This window comes from Crinia signifera, unplaced genomic scaffold (assembly GCF_055691185.1).
Source record: "Crinia signifera unplaced genomic scaffold, ASM5569118v1 HAP2_SCAFFOLD_98, whole genome shotgun sequence".
Classification (NCBI taxonomy): Eukaryota; Metazoa; Chordata; class Amphibia; order Anura; family Myobatrachidae; genus Crinia; species Crinia signifera.
In genome coordinates this window covers 255,878-262,662 of record NW_028142852.1, presented here as the reverse complement: position 1 = coordinate 262,662, position 6,785 = coordinate 255,878, and positions in this window count along the sequence as shown.

Here is a 6,785-nt window from a genome sequence, read left to right as displayed (position 1 = left end):
TTAACCCCTTCCATTTTTTTTTTTTTAACCCCTTCCATTTTTTTTTTTAACCCCTTCCATTTTTTTTTTTTAACCCCTTCCATTTTTTTTTTTTTTAACCCTTCAATTTTTTTATTTTTGTATTTTTTTTTTTTCTGCACTACATACATACACACTACATACCCCCCGGGTTGAAATAAAGTTTGTACCCCCCCCTACACTATACACGTGTTGAAACATTTCACTACCAGTAACACAAAAATATAAATGGCATCCCAAATGTCATCCCAAATGTCGTCCCAGTCATCCAGGAGAATGTATTCGGTGGAGGAGGCATATGCCATGCTTGCCTCTGACTCTGACACAGCCAGTGAGGCAAGCGGGGAATTTGAAGGATTTGTCTTAAGCTCCTCTTCCTCCTCTGATGATGAGGGACCCCCTCAAAGACGCCCCCGTAGAGCAGCTGAGACCCCCCCCCCAATAATTGATCTCGTATGGACCCCACCACCAGACAATTTTGAGCCCCAGGTTCCTGAGTTTTTGGCCATCCCAGGAATCCAATTTGATTCAACAGGTCTCAGAGAAATTGACATTTTTAAATTATTTTTCTCTGATGATTTTATAAATTTAATGGTGGACCAAACTAATTTATATGCCCAGCAGTTTATTGCTCAAAACCCCACGTCATCATTTGCTAGGTGGACCCCTGTAGATGCAGTAGAGATGATGACGTTTTGGGGTCTGGTGTTACATATGGGCATAGTAAAAAAGCCACAAATTAGGCAATATTGGAGTACAGATGTTCTGTACAGCACCCCATTTCACCGTATGGCCATGCCCCGGGCTCGTTTTGAGGCAATCCATAAATTTATACATTACACCGATAATGCACAGTGCCCACCCAGAGATGATCCCACCTTTGACAGGCTATTCAAAGTCAGGCCGGTCATTGATCATTTCAGTGCCAAATTTGCAGAGCTATACATCCCTGATAAATGTATTAGTATCGACGAGTCCCTTATACATTTTAAAGGAAGGGTTAAATTCCGCCAGTACCTTCCCAGTAAGAGGGCAAGGTATGGGATAAAAATGTATAAGCTGTGTGAAAGCACCACAGGGTACACCCACAAGTTTAGGGTATATGAAGGGAAGGATTCAAGAATTGAACCACCAGAATGCCCCCCCTCCCTCGTAGGTGTTAGTGGAAAAATTGTCTGGGATTTAATGCACCCCTTCCTGGATAAGGGTTATCACCTCTATGTGGATAACTTTTACACCAGCATCCCCCTGTTTAAGGCCCTTGGTTCAAGAGGTACAGCAGCTTGCGGTACTGTGCGCAAGAACCAAAGAGGCCTCCCCAAAACGCACATTGCCCAAGTAATGAGAAGGGGTGAAAGCAGGGGAATATGCACCGAAAATATGTTGTTGGTCAAATATAAGGACAAGAGGGATGTCCTTATACTGACAACAATTCATGGAGACAGTACCACCTCCATCCCTGTACGAGGTACCAGTACCCACACCTCAAAACCAAATTGTATCCTAGATTACAATAAGTACATGGGTGGAGTGGATCTTTCAGATCAGGTACTGAAGCCGTACAGTGCCCTGCGGAAAACAAATATCTGGTACAAGAAGCTGGCCGTGTATATCATCCAGATGGCACTGTATAACGCTTACGTGCTATTCCGTTCTACCGGCCAGAGGGGGACATTTATGCACTTTCAAGAGGAAGTCATAAAGAGCCTAACATTTGGGAATCAGCAGGCAGAGGGCCCCAGTACTTCTAGTACTGGCCCCCGTATTGTACCAGGGCAGCATTTTCCCAACGAAATCCCCTCCACTGCAAGAAAGGGCAGGACACAAAAAAGGTGCAAAGTTTGCTATAAAAAGGGAATAAGAAAGGAAACTATTTTCCACTGTGAAACTTGCCCCGACAAACCCGGCCTATGTATAAAGGAGTGTTTCAAAATATACCACACATCTATGGATTATTAGGTTCATCATTTCACCGTGCTTCGGGGGTCTTGCTAATGCCACATAGCACCCACCATTCATTCCACCAGAATCTGAGCTGCAAAAACCAAAAATCACTCCTTCCCTTCTGAGTCCTGCCATGCACCCAACTGGTATTTTTTGGTCACATGTGAGGCATTGCCGTACTCTGGAGAAATGGGGGCACAGATTTTGGGGTGCTTTGTCTCCTTCATTCCTTGTGAAAATGAAAAATTTTGAGCCAGAAGTACATTTTTGTGTAAAAAAATGTATTTTTTTCATTTTCACTGCCCAGTTGTACCAAAATTGATGAAACCCCTGGGGGTTTGAAATGTACACTATACCCCTAGATGAATTCCCTGAGGGGTGTAGTTTGCAAAATGGGGTCACTTGTGGGGGGGGTTCCACTGTATTGGTAATGCAACATAGCACCCACCATTCATTCCACCAAAATCTGTGCTGCAAAATCCAAAAATCACTCCTTCCCTTCTGAGTCCTGCCATGCACCCAACTGGTATTTTTTGGTCACATGTGAGGCATTGCCGTACTCTGGAGAAATGGGGGCACAGATTTTGGGGTGCTTTGTCTCCTTCATTCCTTGTGAAAATGAAAAATTTTGAGCCAGAAGTACATTTTTGTGTAAAAAAATGTATTTTTTTCATTTTCACTGCCCAGTTGTACCAAAATTGATGAAACCCCTGGGGGTTTGAAATGTACACTATACCCCTAGATGAATTCCCTGAGGGGTGTAGTTTGCAAAATGGGGTCACTTGTGGGGGGGTTCCACTGTATTGGTAATGCAACATAGCACCCACCATTCATTCCACCAAAATCTGTGCTGCAAAATCCAAAAATAACACCTTCCCTTCTGAGTCCTGCCATGCACCCAACTGGTATTTTTTGGTCACATGTGAGGCATTGCCGTACTCTGGAGAAATGGGGGCACAGATTTTGGGGTGCTTTGTCTCCTTCATTCCTTGTGAAAATGAAAAATTTTGAGCCAGAAGTACATTTTTGTGTAAAAAAATGTATTTTTTTCATTTTCACTGCCCAGTTGTACCAAAATTGGTGAAACCCCTGGGGGTTTGAAATGTACACTATACCCCTAGATGAATTCCCTGAGGGGTGTACTTTGCAAAATGGGGTGACTTGTGGGGGGGTTCCACTGTATTGGTGCTTTGGGAGTCTTGCTAATGCAACATAGCACCCACCATTCATTCCACCAAAATCTGAGCTGCAAAATCCAAAAATCACTCCTTCCCTTCTAAGTCCTGCCATGCACCCAACTGGTATTTTTTGGTCACATGTGAGGCATTGCCGTACTCGGGAGAAATTGGGGCACAGATTTTGGGGTGCGTTGTCTCCTTCATTCCTTGTGAAAATGAAAAATTTTGAGCCAGAACTGCATGTTTGTGTAAAAAAATGTAATTTTCCATTTTCACATCCCAGTTGTACCAAAATTGGTGAAACCCCTGGGGGTTTGAAATGTACACTATACCCCTAGATGAATTCCCTGAGGGGTGTACTTTGCAAAATGGGGTGACTTGTGGGGGGGTTCCACTGTATTGGTGCTTTGGGAGTCTTGCTAATGCAACATAGCACCCACCATTCATTCCACCAAAATCTGAGCTGCAAAATCCAAAAATCACTCCTTCCCTTCTAAGTCCTGCCATGCACCCAACTGGTATTTTTTGGTCACATGTGAGGCATTGCCGTACTCGGGAGAAATTGGGGCACAGATTTTGGGGTGCTTTGTCTCCTTCATTCCTTGTGAAAATGAAAAATTTTGAGCCAGAACTGCATGTTTGTGTAAAAAAATGTAATTTTCCATTTTCACATCCCAGTTGTACCAAAATTGGTGAAACCCCTGGGGGTTTGAAATGTACACTATACCCCTAGATGAATTCCCTGAGGGGTGTACTTTGCAAAATGGGGTGACTTGTGGGGGGGTTCCACTGTATTGGTGCTTTGGGAGTCTTGCTAATGCAACATAGCACCCACCATTCATTCCACCAAAATCTGAGCTGCAAAATCCAAAAATCACTCCTTCCCTTCTAAGTCCTGCCATGCACCCAACTGGTATTTTTTGGTCACATGTGAGGCATTGCCGTACTCGGGAGAAATTGGGGCACAGATTTTGGGGTGCTTTGTCTCCTTCATTCCTTGTGAAAATGAAAAATTTTGAGCCAGAACTGCATGTTTGTGTAAAAAAATGTAATTTTCCATTTTCACATCCCAGTTGTACCAAAATTGGTGAAACCCCTGGGGGTTTGAAATGTACACTATACCCCTAGATGAATTCCCTGAGGGGTGTACTTTGCAAAATGGGGTGACTTGTGGGGGGGTTCCACTGTATTGGTGCTTTGGGAGTCTTGCTAATGCAACATAGCACCCACCATTCATTCCACCAAAATCTTTGCTGCAAAATCCAAAAATCACTCCTTCCCTTCTAAGTCCTGCCATGCACCCAACTGGTATTTTTTGGTCACATGTGAGGCATTGCCGTACTCGGGAGAAATTGGGGCACAGATTTTGGGGTGCTTTGTCTCCTTCATTCCTTGTGAAAATGAAAAATTTTGAGCCAGAACTGCATGTTTGTGTAAAAAAATGTAATTTTCCATTTTCACATCCCAGTTGTACCAAAATTGGTGAAACCCCTGGGGGTTTGAAATGTGCACTATACCCCTAGATGAATTCCCTGAGGGGTGTACTTTGCAAAATGGGGTGACTTGTGGGGGGGTTCCACTGTATTGGTGCTTTGGGAGTCTTGCTAATGCAACATAGCACCCACCATTCATTCCACCAAAATCTGAGCTGCAAAATCCAAAAATCACTCCTTCCCTTCTAAGTCCTGCCATGCACCCAACTGGTATTTTTTGGTCACATGTGAGGCATTGCCGTACTCGGGAGAAATTGGGGCACAGATTTTGGGGTGCTTTGTCTCCTTCATTCCTTGTGAAAATGAAAAATTTTGAGCCAGAACTGCATGTTTGTGTAAAAAAATGTAATTTTCCATTTTCACATCCCAGTTGTACCAAAATTGGTGAAACCCCTGGGGGTTTGAAATGTACACTATACCCCTAGATGAATTCCCTGAGGGGTGTACTTTGCAAAATGGGGTGACTTGTGGGGGGGTTCCACTGTATTGGTGCTTTGGGAGTCTTGCTAATGCAACATAGCACCCACCATTCATTCCACCAAAATCTTTGCTGCAAAATCCAAAAATCACTCCTTCCCTTCTAAGTCCTGCCATGCACCCAACTGGTATTTTTTGGTCACATGTGAGGCATTGCCGTACTCGGGAGAAATTGGGGCACAGATTTTGGGGTGCTTTGTCTCCTTCATTCCTTGTGAAAATGAAAAATTTTGAGCCAGAACTGCATGTTTGTGTAAAAAAATGTAATTTTCCATTTTCACATCCCAGTTGTACCAAAATTGGTGAAACCCCTGGGGGTTTGAAATGTACACTATACCCCTAGATGAATTCCCTGAGGGGTGTAGATTGCAAAATGGGGTGACTTGTGGGGGAGGTTCCTAACTTTTAGCACTTATGGTGCCTAGAAACCTACATGGTGCCTAAAAAAAAATCTCATAAAAAGGAGGCTCCAAAATCAACTGGTGCTCCTTCTATTATGAAGCCTGTGGTTTGGTCAACGTGCACACTAGGGCCACATATAGGATATTTTTGAAAACAAAAGAATTGGGGGAATCAATTTTTAGTCACATTTCTCTAGTAAAATCTACTGTATTCGTTAGAAAAATGTATTAAAATTGAAACTCTGCAAAAAAAAAGAAATTTTGAAATTTCACCTACACTTTGTTTTAATTCCTGTGAAACACCTAAAGGGTTAACAAACTTCCAAAATGCTGTTTTGAATACTGTGAGGGGTGCAGTTTTTGAAATGGCATCATTTATGGGGGTGTCTCACATACAAGTCCCTCAAAGTCACATCAGAACTGAACTGGTCCCTAAAAAAATCAGTGTTTGAAATTTTCATGAAAATTTGAGAATTTGCTATTCATATTGTAAGCCTCCTAGTGTCCAAAAAAATTAAAAGGAAGTTGAAATAATGATGGAAACATAAAGTAGACATAAGGTCTATGTTAGTTATTAACTATTTTGAGTGGTATGATTATTTGTCTCACAAGCAGAAAATTTAACATTTTGCAAATTGCTAAATTTTCCATTTTTTCACGATATTTTGGTATTTTTCACAAAAAAACACAGACTGTATCGACGAAAATTTACCACTAACTTGAAGTACAATGTGTCACGAGAAAACAATCTCAAAATCACTGGGATAAGTAAAAGCAAAAAAAAGTTATCCCCACTTAAGTGAGACATGTCAGATTTGAAAAAAAGGGCTCTGTCATGAAGGCACAAACTGGCTCTGTCATGAAGGGGTTAAAAGGCGATTTCTACGATACCCCACTTTTGCGCGTCGGACCGCGACTTTTTCCGGAAACGCCGAAAAACCGCAATTTTCAGGAGAAACGAGACGTACATCCTCCCCCTCTGCCGCCCACCCACCCAACTGACAGCCAGCCAGCAGACAAGCACAGAGAGTTCCGTGGGTCTGTCTGTGATGTCATAAAGGGCCTGCTGATCAATGGCCAGCTCTCTGATTGGCTGCTGTGTTTGATTGACAGATTGAATCTGGCAGCTGATTGGCTGTCTACCCTAAAGTGCATTACACACCCCTGATGGTACCACTGGCTAAGACTCCACCTCAGCTCATTGATTAATTATAAATTTAGAACAAATGATGGATGAAAGCAGGCAGGCCGGCCATTTTTTTCACGCTCATTGG